Source organism: Harpia harpyja, chromosome 23 (genome assembly GCF_026419915.1).
Source record: "Harpia harpyja isolate bHarHar1 chromosome 23, bHarHar1 primary haplotype, whole genome shotgun sequence".
Lineage (NCBI taxonomy): Eukaryota > Metazoa > Chordata > Aves > Accipitriformes > Accipitridae > Harpia > Harpia harpyja.
Genome location: NC_068962.1, coordinates 8,296,731 through 8,315,312, shown reverse-complemented (window position 1 = coordinate 8,315,312; position 18,582 = coordinate 8,296,731). Strand labels below are relative to the sequence as shown.

Below are 18,582 nucleotides of genomic sequence, written 5' to 3'. Positions count from 1 at the left end.
AGTTCAGGTACACCTTTATTTGAATTCAAGGTTCATGAATGAGTGTTATTTCCCTAAAATCAGAGAAGATTAAAAAACAGGAAAGAAGAAAATGCATCTCTTACAGGAGACCAGTCCTTGCACAAAAGCCAAAGTCAACATGCCATAACTGTGGTTTCATTTTGAGAGGCCCTGTTCTTGAAAGTGCTGGTGATGTGGGATGTGTGGCGACAGATAGACTTGCTTTTGCACATGTTAATGTATGCCATTTTTCTTTACAAGGATATAGTAGTGCAGAGGGGAAGACAATTTGTTTGCCTTTTCTTGGCCCTCGCTCTGCAGGTCTTCCTGGGCCACACAGGCAGAGCTCAGGCAGGTATGGTGGCGGTGACCTGGGAGACCACACCACCACGGGGACTGAGGGACTCCTGAGAAGCTCGAGGAGCATATATAGATCTATGGGTCCTGAAAGTAAGAAAAACTGTTCTTAGGAATCTGGAAAGGACTGTGTCAAACTTATCACAATTTAGACAGCCGTTGAAAAGATGCTGGACTAGGAAGGAACCTGGGTGAAAGGATGTTCTTTTCAAAGGCGCAGTAGGCTGATGACAGCAGAGTACAGAAGACTGGCTTTCAACTCTGTGTCTACTCTAATCCATTCTAAGCTTTATACAGAACATACCTTGATTTAGCTTACAGTCTGAAAAAAACTAATTTAAAGGTGTACAGCACTTCTGGGGTGCTTAGGGTGCTCACTGTGCATGCAGTTCTCCCTCTGCTTTCTCTCTCTCTCTGGGTCCCCTCAAAAGGTACCATATTCGTGGTAAGATTGGTCTAGTGGTAAAGGAGTACTTGAGAAGCAGTAGGTCTACATTTAGGCTCTCCTCTGTCAAAGCATGTTCAAATCCACATCTATCTTTTGCTTTCACAGAGAACACTCTAAAAGGTAAACAATAAGCAGTATTCCATTTTTCATGCAATAGCTACGCCACTGGCTGCATTAGCAATTGATGTGGCCCAGAAAGAGTCTGCAGAATCAACAGCTAATGTGGAAATTGGGTCTTCAGCATATCTGGGGTGGGGGTATGGTCGTGGGGAAGGGAGGGTTATTTCTGATTAATTCCACTCTGGTCCTGTGGACTGAATGCCATAGGAGCACATGTTTGGTTTTAATTCAATAGGAAAATAATTTAGAGTGTATAGGCTGAGATTCTTCTGAGGTAATTTCCAGTAAGCAGAGAAAATCATGCAATTCACTTCAAAAGCTGACTCCAGATCGAAACTAAAATATTGATACAGACATGTCCATTATGCAGCAAAGAACAAAGTATATTAGAGACCGAACTTGCAGAGAAGTTCCTGAATTCCAGTACTTGCTTATGCATTTTATTCATTGATTACTTGATACAAAGTGTGAAAAAAACTTCAATACTGTACATGTAACACCATAATCAGACTATGTTCCCATAATTCTTCCCTAATTTCTAGAGGTCACTGAGGATAAAAATTTTCATATATTGGTTGCTTGGTAAATTTTCATACTAATCCATTATTCAAAGTTTTTACATGACTTAAACAAACAACAAATGTATACCATTTCTTTCAAGCAAGCTTGCTTTTGAGCCCGAGTTACTGCTTTTCCAGCCGTCTCTTAGCATCAAATATTATTGGAAATTGCGATCTTCAAGAAGGTAATACTACACTGTTCTGAGGGATCATACTTATATACATGCAGACAAATGTTGATGGGGGAAGTCTCAGTGAGAACTATACCATGAGATCCTCCAGCACCTTAGAGAGGAAAATGATTCCTACTTGCAGAAAGAGCCATAAACATTCATTTTATGAGCTTCTGAGGGGTTGGATACATCAACGCGGGTGCTGCTGGGCCACTCCTCACCTGCTTCCTAAAACTGATATATGAAAAAAGTTCCTTCCATCTCTGAGTCACAAATATTTCATGCTATAATTTGTATCAGTGTCATTTGTATTAGTAGTGAAATAACTGAACAGTGCTCTCAATAATTAAGTGGTAAGCTGCATTAAATTAATTGGGAAAGAATTCAAACAGTGCAAACACAAAGGATAATACTTCTTTAAAAAGAATGAGACTGAACAAAATCTTCCAGCTACAAGAACAAATTTTCAGAGAATCGAGCTCTAAGGCAAATCTAATAGCTACAATCAATAAAAATTTTGCAAAATATTTTCTTTATTAAGATTCACTCACAAAATGTGGATAATAAACTGTTTATATGCAGAAGTATCATAAAATATACCATCTCTTTTCTGATAGCTTCCACACCCTGTTATTTAGGATAATAACAGACCACACACGTAACAAACAGAATTATTCTGATGATCAGGAAAGTGTACTTTGCAGTGCAATTAATCCTCTGTAAAAAGGTTTTTTTTTAAAACCCTGTGATTAGAAGCTTTTTAGAAATACTTTTTTTCCCCCCACTTTTCTACACTCTGTTAATCGTATCTATCTGAATCTCACTCTGCAATTTTTCTGCTTATCAGAAAAGATGCTTAATGCATTGTGATTAGTCCATTGGATGGAGATTTATAATTTACATTTTGTGAAAGAGATTCACGCTGTTCTAAACAGTTATCTCCTTTATTATATTTCCAGAATATGCTAATAACATAAGAAAGAGAGAGTGTATTTATTCTTATCACTGAATAAAAGCAACACATTAGTTCATGAAATGTAATAGAGACGGTAGCCTTAAGCAGAGGTATATAAACCAGTCAAAACTGGATCAAAAATAGACAAGCAGAAGCCTGACAAAAAAGCTGCATGATGGATAGGTTTGTATAGACTGCTGAAGCACACCAGGAGTTCTGCTTTAATTGAAATCACACTTTCTTTTCAGCCTTGTATGTAGAATTTGCCATTAAATGTATGTAAGGGCCTTTTTTCTCTTTCTGAAAAAATAATTATTCCCCTGTTTCTTCCACTCAAAAAAGCTAAGCAATATGGTTCTTCCCCTATATGACTTATAAAAAATATTTTTTTAACTTTACAGGTATTAAATGTGTTCATTTTATTTTCTCTTCCCTCCCCTTCCCCAAATTTCCAACCCTTTTTTTCTTCCTATACAGCTTTCTCTTCAGACTTCACAAAAGGAGTGGCACAGCATAAAAGTTTCAGGGAAACTCACCTGGAAAACTTTTACTACTATACTTGCCTTGGGCAAAAATAATGTGCTGCTGGGCTATTTTCTAGAAACAGTTTAATTATTATCTCATAAAATAAATAAAAATCTCACTAGATTTGTCTAGCCCAGTACCCTGCCTCTGCCAGTGGCCTACTGTGAGTGTCCAGGGAAAATGTAGAGAACATAGGGCAAGTATGAGACAGTTCTTTGCTCTGGGTGCCTCACAACTTCCAGTAACTCACTTTTTGTCTCATATTCTCTCATGTTGTACAAATCTTTGAAATCTTTGTGAAAAGTTTTGAAGGAAATAAACATATTTCCTAATGGCACACATACATACAAAACTGACATACATAAGCCAGTCTCTATCTTCCATACACAGACACATGTACTCATGTAATGGCAAATCTTGACTCTAGAGTACAAGTAACATTTCTGATACTAGCTATTTACAAAACATGTGAGATTTTTGAGCCAAGTGACGAGGTTTTGCTCTATATTCACTGACATAAAGGTGGACTTATTTTCATATTGACCATATTAAAATGTACATGATACTAATATTTGACAGCAGGACAGGTAGCTACTTGTGAAATGCACCAATTTCCCTTTTATCCTTCAGATATTGAATTTCTACTGTAAGTTTACAAAATCTTATTTTGCACAGAAATCTTAAATATTAAGGGGGGGGAGGATTAGTATATACTTGGGAAGCAAGTGATATATCTACTTTCACTGTCACCTTGTGCATATCACAGTAAACCAGAGTATGATGAGCATGACACATGTGAAGATATTTTATACTAGATAATAATCCAAAGATTGTCTTCAAAACAGACAAATTGGAAAATACTGATGAATTAGTAAGTATTGAACACCGCAAATTACTAATCAAGGCTAAGAAATGATAGGCAATTTAGTGGGTGAGATGCAATGGTATCTTCTGAATCAGCTGCAGAAGAGCTGTTAGAATCAATAAGGTGATTTCTTTTCAGAGCGTACCAATGGCCAAAAATACAATGCTTATACCTACCATCCAAAGTTCACCCTGTTTGGAACAAGGTGGATCTTCTGCCTGGGGTGGGTACTCACATCCATTTTTTTATACAAGATAGTTACAGGGAAAAGAAGGAAGTTTGTACATGCTTGCATCTCACTTCAGTATAAAACTGGGATGTGATTAGAGAGTGCACCAGGTCCCAGGCACTTGGAAGAGCTTGCGAGTTCTCTAATCTAAACCATATGCTGGCCTTTGGAATCATCCTGTCTGGTAAAAGTAGTAGTTCTTGTTTCTGCTTTGAATTGATGTGAAACTTTGAGCACAACTATAACCTTGAAAGATAAGACGGGCTGGAAAATGACTGGAAGCAAAAAGAAAATGAGGAAGATCCTTGAAAAAATATTCCTGGCCTTTTGTTATATAGAAGTCTGAGCAGGTACAAAAGTTTCTCATTGGCAGATTTCAATTTATCATCTGAGTACTGGATTAATTTTCAGTAATTCTGACTGGTTCCAGTACGTATGGGTGTGTATTTCTTTTTTTTTTTTCCAATTGATGAGATTTTGATATGCCTGTGCAACACGGCAAAAATAAAATGCAAATAGCCCCTGAAACTCATAGTCTGAGTAAAGTATCAGAATTAGATAAGCACTAGCCATCCTTGGTGGTCAGGACTGAGCTGTTTAGTTTTGCTTGGGTTTTGGTTGTGGGTTTTTTTTAAGTGGAATACAAGGGGCTTTATTATTATTTTCATGATTCAAAAGAAAAGAAAAGATAAAGTCCTCCTGGAGGTATATTTTGAAAACTCTTAAGAAACTGAGTTTTCATGCAGACTCAGAAATATGGGGACATCAAGGAGAATTTAGATGTTAGACATCCGTTTCTATGCTGTGGCAGCCATGATTTTTATTTGCAATTCCCTTATCTGTTTTGTTTCTTAAAAATGAAAAATAACAACAGTGACAGGAGTTTAATGGAGTAAGTTCCATATTCTGTGCTTTTCTCTCTTGATTTTCTCTCCTTTTTTATTTTTAAAAAGTATTATCAGTCTACCATTCAGATTCCCAAAGCCCATTTTCCTTATCAACCTGAAAATTATCTTCCCGAAAGGAATCAGAGAGAAAAAAATGCCATTGTAAAGTATTTCACTTCCAAGTTGAGGAGCAAGTAAAATGCCAGCAGCTAAAGTGCACATGCAATTTTGCTGCAAACAATGAATTTGTTTTCCAATTTATTTCTCAAAGCTTTCCTCCAGAGATTCTCATCTAAATTTCCTTACTCCTCACTAGCTGGGGAATAATTTTAATGGCAGGAAATCTGTTTCACTAATGTTAATCCCAGTAGATACATATATTGTGATGTTCCCTTTCAATCACATTGCTAGGGAAAAAAAATAAACGTGCCTGGAATGCTCTATGAGAAACTAAGTGTACTTTTATAACAAATCAGGAATTAAAGCCACAGAATTATTACAAGGTGATATTTATAGCTTTTGGTCCCTAAAATTCACTTACAGAAGAGTCCTGTGTGGCATGGAGTATGTATGACCTCTGTCATGAGGTAAGTTGACCACTGAAATAAAGATGAACAGTTTGATTTTTTCCCATTAAGAATAAAACAATACTGGGAATAAAGAATATTACCCTTCATCTGTACTCACTGTGCATTCTGAGTACCACTTCCCACAATTTTTTGGAATCCCATGAGCAGCCTTGTTGTGTAACCACAAAACCTTGGAATAAAGCTGTCTGCTTGGTTTTAAATATTGATGCAGTCAAAGGTAATGTTCAGTTATCTCCATTTCAGTAAATTAAAGGCAGAAAATATAGCTGAGTTTCAGAAAAACAGTACCAAGAGTGGAAGACTGTGGAATAATCTTGCTAGAGAAGCCATATCACTTTGGAGCATTGTAACTATACTGGAGTAAAGTTTGGTTAATATACAATACAGAGTAAATCTGACTGGTAGAAATTTGATCAAAAGTGAGGCTCTGTGATTCAGAAATAATTTCCTGGCACACTGTGATAACAGAGAAAGAGGCATCTGTCACACCTGACTACACATTTCTGTTCTTTTATGATCTGAAGCATCTCTATATACACACACTTCTAAAACATTTATAGATTTCCTAATACAGCAGATACATGGTTTCAGTTTTCTGTTGCATCAAAAGATGAAGTAGGAGGACTTCCCGAAGAGAAACATACATCGTCTGGACTAAATCCATTTAGTAAAATGATGATGTGAAGTGATTGGAGTATATGCTATTCACTCAAGCATAACAATAACTCTCTGGAGGGAGAAAAATGGGAGTGAAAATTGGATATGTTGTGATGCCATAAGGGCAAAATACAAAAGAAGTTGTTAACCACAGATTTTAAAACCCCTAGGGATGGAAAACATTACCTCTTCACTGTGTTTGCAGGGAAAGGCAAAACACGTGGGAAATCCTTGCTACATAAGTAATTTGGAAATTACTCTAATCACTCTAGGGGACAGATGACCTTTTAAAAGGTGAGTTTATTCACAAACATATAAAAAAGGATCATCATCTTAACAAAAGTAAACTATCTGAAGAATATTTTAGCTGTATGCGTGGATTTATGTACAGAAACTGCCTACACACAACAATCTATATTCCAGGTCCAGTTCTGCTGTAGATTAATTTATTTTGACCATGTAAGAAAGTCTACAGCATGATGTCAGCTTGCTGCCACATTTAGGAATAAATAATATTTTCAGAGTCATGGAAAGAGGAAGGGAAGGGAATAGAAGGAGCAGGGGCAGGGGTGGGGGGGGGAAGGGAAGGGAAAGGGAAAGATTTCATTCTCTATTGAACTATCACATCTTTCAGAAAAAAAAAAAAAGAATTGGCAGAGTGACTACTTTTCAAGGAACTTACTTCTTTTTATAAACTGAGACACAGAGCTACACAACGACAGTAATAACACATTTCCAGTGGCTACCCACTTGGAAAAGAAGTTTCAGAATGAGAAAAGCAAAATAACATATGTGGAAGGCAGCTTCATGATAAAATACCATTAAAGAAAGCAAAGAAGAATTAAAAAGAAAAACTAAGAAAGAGGCACGGAGATAAAAACCCAATGATTCAATGTTCTCTTTTTAGACTTTCCTCACTTGAGTTATTACCACATTTTAGATAATTGAAGTCACCATTTTCAAATCTATATAAAACTACATGATCTAGTAAACAAAAAGGCAAAAGACATTATAAAGGAAAATGCATTATTACATAAATTCTGTTGGGTGGACTAAAACACTCGACTTACTTAAGACACAGAAGATTTACAAATGAAGAGAAGTTATTATCTTCCTCCATAGGAAATATTTAGAAAGACTTTCTTGAAACATATGAAAACAAACAAAACCAAACAGTGTAAGGCATCAAATAATCAGAAAATTGAGGTGATTTAGTCTTTCAGAATTAGAGGGTGACATAGTCCCTCTAAAGTGAATGCAATTAAAGTAATGGCTGAAGATCTGTTCTTGAATGCCAAAATAATGTATCAATATAGGCAGAGCTGTCCATTACCCTCTCCTACTTATTCCATAATGATTATACAATCAGTGAGCCAAAGAATAACCTTTGTCAATTAACCAAACGGTGGGTGACACTCCCTCCTAAACTTAGCTGTTAATTATCTTCTATTGTGAAGTATGAGATTTGATTATATTGCTGTTAGGTTATTGCAACAAACAATTAGCCAAACCTTTGATCCCCTATATGAACCCAAATTCAGTGATAGAAACATGAAAAAGAAAAACTGAATGTTAGCAAGGAGTGAGATACTAACACGATCACAGAATTTTGCAGAGCCGATAATCCATGCACACAGACCCACAGCTGGTGCTTCCTCTCATAAGAAAGGAGTACACTCTACAACAGAGCAGAAAGATCAGATTAGCACTACAGGTACCGTAACTGATGAAAATTGATCTTCAGTTGTCATTTCACTCCCTTTCCCACACAAAAATAAGCCTCAAACATTTAATATATAAAAGCCTGAAATAAAAGCTCTATAAGTTGGGATCATTTTTGGATAGCTACATTTCTAAGGGTGGACTAGGAGCTGATTGAAGTAGTCTTGGTCATTGAGTACAGCTCAAACAGAGGTTTAAAGAACTGTAAATGTAGCTGCTGGTTTCGATTTGATTGAGAGGAAACAGGATGGAGAAGGTAAGTTGTTAATAGCATCTCAGTTAAACTCATGGGGGAGCTTGACTCTGTCAGTTTAAATGTATAGTCTCTGCTCAGCAAAGGAATATGTGCCAAGAGGACGGTAAACATTACAGTTAATTTATTGCCTGAAACAACAGCAGTTTTAATTGATTGACAAATGAACAGAAGCAAAGAATAAGAAAAGTAAATGAAAACACTGCAAGAATGGACAGCTTTGTAATTGGAAATTGTAAAGGTCACTAAACATGACTTATTGCTATCTGTTTGAATGGAGTCATTACCGTGCGGAAATCTTTATTTGGAGCCTGGATATGAGCAATGTTGACTCTCATAAAATAAGGGGGTTTATAGGAATATTTTGAGTATGAATGGACACAGCAGATGTGGAGTTGTGCTGCTTCTGTAAAAAGTGACAAGACAATTATACACCATTACTAATGTGCACTTTTGACCCAGTCTGAGATTATGCAATACATTGTATTTCTGCGGAACATTGTTAATCTGAGCAACAAGAAATAAAAAATATTAAAAGATTTAGGAGATTGAGAATAAGACTAATATTAATTTAATTTGAAAATTATTTTTTAACAAATGAAAAAAGCATTTATGATATAAGAATAATAATAAAAGACTTGCTTAAATTCATAACCTAAACTAGAAATTAGGTATATATTTCAGAGCTTCCGATGTTATTAAAATACTGCTTTAAATACCCCAACCACTGTTTAGAACATTATTGCCCCAAAGCTGACATTAACACATTAAATTATTTCCATTAGAAATGTATACAAGTTCTTCAATCTCCCTCTTAAATGGGAATATCATTCTCCACTATATTTTCCTTTGAATATATACACACATATATGTACGTATATATAAACCGTTCCTTTGGGGGTTAGTCTTCAACTAAAGACAACCCTTTCCTCAGTATTTTTTCCTGATATTTAGAACATTTGTTTCAATCCACAACCTAAGAGCTGGTGCCCATATAGGTATTCTTTAAGCTTACAGATATTTCAAGACAGAAATCTCTCTATCCTTTTGCCCTGAACAACATATTTTTGAAATTATTAATATATGATGAAGTAGTTTAAATTTAACACAATTCTTTATTTGTCTGAAAACTCTTTCAATGAAGTTTCTTTCAACTGATTGAAATTTTATTCTTTCATTCTGACTAGGTCATCTGGTATGAAACTGAAATTGCCGCATCACATTTCATTGGCTTGAAAGATGATTCAGCATGCAATTTAAAATGCTGACTATTCTTATCAGTGCAGGTTGGGAAACTGTCAGAGAAATCCCCTATTTGCATCAAAAGTGAGTATGAAAAGTGAAAAAAATCTTCCCAGTCACAAATTTGGTGTCCTGTCACTTCTTCTTTTGCAAATTTAACAAGCTAAGCTTTTACAACAGAAAGTTGCTATGAATTACCTTTAGCTTGCCTCTTGAGTATAATTATTTCATATCACTTTAGTGTCAAAGATAGGAGGTTTCAAATCAGTTCTGAAACTGGTTGTTCCTCCTAATGAAGTAACATTTGCAGAGTTCATTACACTGTTACGCATTTCTTCTAGACCACTGTGAAGGTTTAAAAGAACAGCCATACAAGTAATTTGCTTTTGTACTATATGAAATGTTTTCTGCCATTTTAATACCCTGCAATGTTGCTCCCTTTGTGTGCTGTCCTACAGCCAGCGTTCACTCCACTGGAGTGGAAATGAAGTGGGCATTCTGAAAATAAGTTTTCCACAACAAGGATTGAGAATCATTTCACCAACCTTCTCAGTGTAGATATTTATATTGGACCTAGCTCTCCAGACTTGCTTTAGTGTTCTTGGAGAAGATGGCACATCTGGACTGTTTCAAATATCTGCACAAGAATCTGATAAATCACTCTCAAGCAGTGCCTATTGCTCTCACTTAGCTATAAAGGGAGTTCAGATGTTCGATATGCTGGCCCCCCCCAGATGACCAATGCCATGGAGGTCCTCTGAAGTACCCTACCTCATCCCCTTCCAGAAGACCACAGGCTCAGCATCCAATCTGTCAGGCCTGTCCCAGATAGCCTGGGGCATCTCATGTGCTTCTGTGCTGTCATGGTTAGGCAAAGGACTTGTTTTCCAACTAACGAGCTCAAAGGTAGGTGTCTAGGTACCTGGAGTGAGATGCAGTTCAAGATTAGTATCTCAGTGTAGATTTACTGTGTATATGTCAGCTCTTTTGTAGGCAGTCCTTACAGTCAGAGGTGATCTATGGCTTCATATACCTCCTAAATAGAGGCAGCTAGTGCCTTTTGAGATATCTTAAGGTATTTGAGAGCTCTGCAAAAGGCTGGCAGATAGGATAAATGACTCTTATGTGTTCCTCTGGACTGGCAGGTAAAGGCCAGCTGGCCAGAGATAGTCCAGGACATCTCAGGCATCCTCGGACACCCAACTGACTTGTACTGTTAGTAAAAGCAATGCACCCTTGCAGAGAATCTGCTCAAACTGCGGTAGGCACCTGGTGTCTGTTCAGCTGAATAACTTCGTCAGCTTATTGAATAAAGGCTCATTATTTTGCCTAAACATAGCTGTAGAGTGCCATTTGAGATGCCCTAGTATTCCTTGTCCAAGGGTACCCATAATATTCCCATTCACCACCACCCTCCAAAAACCCTCAAAATGAAGATTTTCCTTTTTGTGAAATATTCAAACTTCTTTTCTGAACTGTGAAGGTAAAAATTATCGTAGAAGTCCCTTAACAGTTCTTTGCCATTAATTTAATCTACTTTATTTATTACTTTTTCTCTAATACTTCTTTTACCATTGCACATTTATAAGAAACCTTTAGATTTATTTATAAGACATACTTATTTTCCTGTAAATGAACTGACTGCATCTTCTTGTTAATAGCCTACTTTTCAATTCCTGTTATATTCCCTTTCCTCTTTCTTTCAGTCTCTCAGCAGTCCTTTTTGATGTCACATTTTACCAACATTCTTCCCTACTGTGAAATATTACAGAACTAGGACTGTTTTAATGAGCTGCCTACTATATTAAACAGTTGTAACTGTTTAATACCTCACTATACTGGAGGGACATTACTTAAATTTAAGTATGTGAAAGTATAACATTGACCTCAAATAGCTATTTCTATTTTTATTTCTTAACTTCAAGTTTTAAAGCTCTTTGATATATTTTCAGCTGAGTCCTGCTTCAGCCAATCTTACAGACTCCTTACACAATGAGTTTACTCTTGACTCCCTCCTTTTACACTTAATTAACATGATTAAATATTTATACTGCTGTCACAGCCTATGTCCCTATCAAGATTGAGGTCCTATTGTGTTAACTGCTAGGTACAGTGCAAACACAAAAGTCCATCATATTAATTACTTATGAAAAATGTTGTTAGCTTGAAGAATTACCTGCTATATGAAATAGTCTTCAATTTTCTGAATAGAAAATAACCTTGCTTAATATAAATGGCTTTAATTTGCAGGAAAAATGATATAGGTTTTCACACTTAAGGATTAGGATGGCTGTCTGATTATGGCAGCAGTCATATATTACCTAAATTATAATCATGAATATTATTATTATGTTCAACCAACATGACCATTTAACACTGCAAGGTATGCAAAATGAGAACTACAAATAGCTTTATAACAAATAGCCATTCATATGCATTGTTAGTGGCAAAATAGACCATAAACCAGAAGTTTGCATTCACAGGAAGAAAGAGTGAATATGTTTCTAAAGGAGCTTATACATTATGCATCCTACATAATATATCTCAGAAGCAAACCAGCAAAAAATAAGTTATCTAAGAACATACACAAGAGAAAATTGTAATCCTTATGCATATTCCACTACATATACTAAGCTCAAATTATTTCTGAGTAAGTTACTGAGATAGAAAACAAAATGAGTAAGTTCATAGTGGGGACTGGTAGGGCAGGATAACAGTCTAAGCATGGCAAGATTCTCAGTTCTACCAGATTAACAGAAACAGTAGTAATCTTGATGTAATCCAAATTTAACACAGTTTTGCTTTAGAATTGCAAGAAAGAGAGAAAGACAGAATCAGACAGTTACTTACTAGTAATTACAGATCCTGTAATATTTCAGAAAATAAAAATGTGGTTGTGTTCAGACAACTTAAATCCCAGTTTAGATGAGGCACCAAAGAATTATGGTTACTCTGACCATCTCCTTCTAAGAAGCATATACTCATAAAATCACTTCATGCCACAAGTTTTGGTCACAAACCTCCTCAGATACTCAGAATTGCCTAGATTAAGAAACCTATCATGATTTGCAGATGTGTTCTTAAATTCCACCTATGCACCTGGATGACTCAGCCCATAAGGCATACTCCTCCTATTTTAAAACAAGCCCAGCGCACAAATATCTGAGACAGAATGGGCTCAGGAACTGTAATGGAATATGTTTAAGGATTAAACATGACTAATGTAGCCTGAGCACAATTAACAGACTGGGCTCCTATAGGGATTAGGTGAGTGTGATCAAGTTCACGTATCTGATCCTTTAAAGCAGACTTACTGTAATCAGACAATATCGAGGTTAAAGCAGAGATTACAGGCATTTTCACTGAAAAACACAAAATGGATGAAAAAGGTACTTCCCATAACCTAATAGCTCATTTGTTAGAGTGCCTCTAAAAAGGTAAAGGCTTTAGAAACAAGTGATGAGGATCTAGAAAAGGAAAAGCCTCTGGTCAAGGATACCTGAGCCTTAACATACAAAAGGAAGATGAGAAAGATATGATTGCTCAGCTGAGTCATGTCAATGTCACCTCTGAAAGAGTAGGTAAGCAGCAACAGGGAACAGGGTTTGCCTGATGCTTCTTTCAGCATCTAATCTGGGGGGGGAAAGGATTATATTTCTTACTTCAAAATGATTGGATTTAGAACCCTTAAAAGCTCTCCAGCTCGGTAACTCAGCTAAAAATTTATGTATTCCAGCAGAACACTCTGCATTAGTCACATAATAGAGTAGCACTAGCCATTTTTTAACCCATAAAAGAACACAGAAACCTCCAGAACCACCCATAAACTTCAAATTCAGTAGAAGCAGAAAGAAAATTCTTTTTTCTTTGAAACAGAGCTTTCTAAATGTGTTTCAAATATTTGAGTATTTCAATACATGTTGAAGTGATCAATAAACAGTACAACCATATGAGCATGTTATCCTGAACAAAAGCTACTTTTTACTTAATTTTTACTTAATTGAAATCATCAGGACTTAAATAATTGCTTTGAATAGGTCATTCACTGCTGCACATTTTTTTAATTAATCTCTAAATATATACATTCTATGTATTCATGAATAATGAATTCATTCCTATATGCAAAGGTCTCTTCTTGCAGTCACACTTCTACGTTGAAAATCTGAAGTTTCTCTAATATTTACCTTCATTAAGTCTTCCCAGGAATCACATGAGTGAAGATTTGCAGAATCTAACCTGCAAATACACTCTAACATGTCAGCTTCTCTCCTTATCTTAGCTTTCTGCAATGGTCTCCACCCCTGTCTCCCCTTGTCCTCTTGATGATCAAACCTTCCTGTTCATGTAGAGTGTTTCATTACTTGTCACCTCTTCTCCCAGTCACCATATGAGGAGTTTTCCACTACATTTATCCCTGACCTGAAGAACTTTCTGTGGTTCATCCCCACATTTGAGCATCCCAAGTGAGAAAAACGTGGGCTTTCCACTCAGTCTGTTTCTCCTTTGAAGGGAAAATCAAGGAGGAGACAGCTCAGCAGCAGAAGGAAGAAGAGAAGGAGTAGTGTCTGAAAGCCACAGCGACCACAAATGGAGTTTAAATAGCTAACTACAGAAAGCTTGCCTGCACCATCTCATGCAGGCAAAGACAGTAACTGCATAATAAAATTCAAGTTCATGCTCACTAAGCACAATGCTGAACTGAGTCTGCTGTAGATAATGAGGGTGAATGCACAAATCTTCCTACAGCCTTTCCTTGGAACGAGCTTCAGTTTAGCATGTTTTCATTGTAGGAATCAAAGCTTAATGATAATCAAATTTCTTATCACAGTTAGGATATCTGACTTTTCACTGAGAGGATATTTATGGTTACAGGAAATATTAAAAACTTAGTGCTATGTATTGCGTGATCTTCTTGGCATGGTTTTATGTTAACACAAACCATTGTTCAAATTTAATCATTTTTGTATTAATTCTTCTTAATACAGGTATTTAGCTCCTAATTGAAATTATGGTTCTTTAATGTAAAGGTAATTTAAACATTAATTATATTTTTAAAGGGGATGAATTCAACACAACAATGTTCTCTTCATAAAGTGTTCCGAAGAAGGATAATTCAAGTAATTGAACTTTATGATTTTCCATCAGTAATGCCCTTTAAGTCATTCTCCTATTAATATTTATGAGATGTATTAAAAATTTGGGGGTGGGTTTGCAGAAAAATACAGATGAAAATGCACCTGAGCAACCTGTGTGTCTGATACTGTGTCAATATAAGAACTGATTCACCCAAACATGAATCCAGTTACGTAAATACTGCGGAATTTTATAAAGCTCCAATGAATAAAACTTTTAGGATTGATTCTTTTTCAGATGCATATCTAAGTGACATTTGAAACCCAACATATTTAAACTGGTACTTTCAGCTCATCACACAAATTTCATCCAGGATGAAATTAGGTAAGCTATTTAACATTCCTATTCCTCTTTCTGCTTCTGCAAAATCTCTCAATTACATATATTTATAAAAAGAGGTAATAAAGTAGAAGGACTCTATTAGGTCAAATGATTTATAATAGAAATTAGGAAGGAATACTAGCAGTGTTGTGCATTATGGGTATTGTGATACTCTCCTAACAAATTTTGAAATGTAAAAGTGTCCTCATTTCAGTGTCTTTATTTTAACATAAATTCCTGCAGAGGAAGAATCAGAATGATTTGAAATGTGGGATGACTTTTGAATTAATAAGAGAATTAGCTTCCTTAGAACCTAATATGCTAAGTTCAGAGATAGTGTCAAACAATAGCTGTACTGAAATCACTGGGAGTTTTGCTCATGACTTCAGTGAAGCAAGATTTTTCCCTTAGTCGGTGAAAATTAGGCCCTTTTCCACTCACATTGCCTGCTCTCCTCACACCTATTTTCAGACATTTTTCAAAATGTGAAGCACTAACTTAGCACAATTTAACAAAAAGAGATGCAAAAAGATGTAAAATTATGTCATTTAAAGTGGAATAGGTACTCAGAGCTACTTCCTTCAAAAAAAGGTAAGCAAATGAAAGCAAAACCAGTTACATAAAAGACATGGGTGAACAGTATGGGAAACTGGATGGCTTTAAACAGCACAGAGAAAAAAACCACAAAGTGACCTTCAAGGTATGTATTATTTTATAACAGCTACCCCACTTTATGGACTAATTTGGATTTCTCTCTGAACTAACTATCAGTGAGAGATTGGGATTAGATAAACTGCCTCTATTACAAAAGTTTCCCAAAGCTAGGATAGAAATTATGTCAACAATATACTCAAACTAAAAAAGAGCAGAAAAAAAAGAAAAAGGCTATAAAACAATAGAGCTTAAAGGGAAGGATATGTTTTATGAAGTTTTTGTGTGTGTGAATATAGTTATCATACAGTATGTAACCAGTAGTAAAACAACAGCCCACATTATCTTGGCATCAGTCCCAAATGAGTAATATTTAGCATTCACATAAAGGTCAAAGTTTTCAAAGTACTGTATCCACATTAACTAATTTATCTTTACTGCACCTCTGTTTGGTAAGTAAATAGCTACTATATCTGTTGGAAAGTAGTGTGAGAGCCCGAGCTATTAAGACTTCCAAGCTGTGATACATTTATAAATAGTATGTATTCCCAATGTAGCGACAAGGTTAAACAAACGTATGCTCCCTTAGCTATTCTGAGATCTGGATGAAATTAAACACCTCATTCAAGATTGTAAGTAAATAGAATTACTTTTGAAATTGTCTGCATTTAATGAATTACCTGTTTAAGTAAGATAAAACAAAACACATTTAATGATTATAATTCAATCTTCAAGTGAAGAGTTTAAAAAGAAGGTTACTTTGGGGAGAAAAAAGCATTGTTAGTTACAAAATACTGATTTGCAAATATTTCTGAATGGCCTGATTCTTTTCTTTTAAAGTAAAGTATTCACCATACAAAACTGAAATAAAATTTGAACAATACGCAACGGGTAAATTATTCAAAAGGGCTTAAAGGAATAAGAGCCCAAACTCCTTTGACTGTCAGTGTTGCACAGACTCTGAAGTGCCTAAGTTGAAAGACCAACTGTTCGTCTTCAGATATTAGGAAAAATTTTGTTCAATTAATATTGCTGGAGCTTGTCACTTAGAAAAGGGGGAATTCCCCATTCAGCCTCCTTTTTGAAGAGACATACATCTTTGGCAAAACAGGGAAAGACTCTGTTTAATTTCTGAATGAGTTCGAAGTGACTGTCTATAGACAGCGATGTCTATCAGGATGATATGCCATCTGGTTTCTCTCCCAGCTGCTAGGCCACCAGACTATTAGCTGTTTGTACTAGGTAGGAAGATAAATTTGCAGGTGGAAGACATCTTTGTAATTTCCTTGAGATTTTCTGATACTCTCGCCCTTCCGGTACCTAACGTTACTGATCTAAATTGACAGATCGGTCAGGTTACAGAAGCGCGCGGTTGCATTGCTGTGGCCGGCAGCGAGCCGGGGCCGTGCACCACCTCTGTGTAACCTGCCGGCTCCCTCCCCGGCTCAGGTGGGACTCCCAGCTGGAGTCCGCACACGAGGCCCGGCAGTTCTTGCCTCCTGGGTAGACGTTTTCTACCTGGGTTTCTCCAAAGCTTTCGATACGACGCGTTGCGGTCTAGACAAGTGGTCTGTGCGGTGGGTGGGGAATGGGCTGCCAGGCCACGCTGAGGGCGGTGGTAAATAGCTTCTTTTCAAACTGGCAACCTGGCACAAGTGGGGTCCCTCAGGGATCGATATGGGGCCCAACACTGTTTAATATCTTCATAAGTGATCTGGATGATGGGGTGAAGCGTACCCTGATCAAGTTTGCCGATGATACCAAACCGAGTGGGGAAGTGGACACTTTGGAAGGCAGAGCCACCCTGCAGGAAGACCTGGATAGACTGGAAGAGTGGGCTAAAAAAACCTTTTGAAGTTCAACAAAGACAAATGTGACGTTTTGCACCTGGGAAAACGTAATGCAGGAGGGCAGCACACGCTGGGATCCACCTGTCTGGGGAGCAGCTCCGTGGAAAGGGACCTGGGGGTGCTGGTGGACAAGCAGCTCAACATGAGTGAACAGTGTGCTGCTGCTGCTGCTGTGGCAGAGCAAGCCAACAGGATGATGGGTTGCATCAACAAGGGCATCACCAGCAGAGATAAAGAAGTCATTATCCCACTCCACTTAGCGCGTGTCAGGCCACACCTGGAATACTGTGTTCAGTTTTGGTCCCCGCTATACAAAAAAGGTGTGGACAGGCTGGAGAGGGTCCAGACGAATGCCAGAGAGTTGATCAAAGGACCGGGAAGCCTGCCGTATGAGGAAAGGCTGGCAGAACTGGCTTTGTTCAGCCTTGAGAAAAGAAGGCTTAGGGCAGACCTTCTCACCATGTTCCAGTACTTAAAGGGTGGCTACAAAGAAGATGGAGACTCCCTTTTTACAAGGAGTCACATGGAAAAGACAAGGGGTAATGGGCACAAGTTACTCCTGGGGAGATTCTGATCAGACACAAAAGGAAAATTTTTCACAATAAGAACAATCAGCCATTGGAATAATCTCCCCAGGGAAGTGGTGAATTCCCCAACATTGGACACTTTTAAGATTCAGCTGGACAGGGTGCTGGGCCATCTTGTCTAGACCATGCTTTTGCCAAGAAAGGTTGGACCAGATGATCCTTGAGGTACCTTTCAACCTGGCATTCTATGATTCTATGAACAGTTATTATAGACAGTCCCATTAAAGAAGTGCAGACTGGTATGGGGATACAAGATACGTACGTATATGTGTGCTTTCATGTCAAATCAGAAGATATTAGAAGTGACATGGTAAATGGAAGTGGCTGGTGTTATCATGCTATGTGTAAAATTACATGGATTAAATTTTACCTTGTTCTCTGAACTACAAATAAATAAAGTAATCTCAGAATCTAAATAATTTCCTAAAATATTTTGAACTACTTTCTGGGCTAGGTT

The 18,582-nt window shown here is 36.9% G+C and overlaps 1 protein-coding gene across 4 annotated transcripts in view; it reads right to left on the bottom strand.

Annotated features, from left to right (window-relative positions):
* Positions 1–18,582, bottom strand: part of MGAT4C (MGAT4 family member C) — a 426,992-nt gene that overhangs the window by 107,815 nt on the left and 300,595 nt on the right. The window contains exon 1 of one of the 4 annotated variants that reach the window (XM_052774725.1): positions 7,962–8,046. The exons of the other annotated variants lie outside the window; for them this stretch is intronic. The gene's annotated coding sequence lies outside the window, so the exon portion shown is untranslated. Of the gene's footprint in view, positions 1–7,961; positions 8,047–18,582 lie in introns of those variants that run through there. 4 annotated transcript variants of the gene reach the window in all.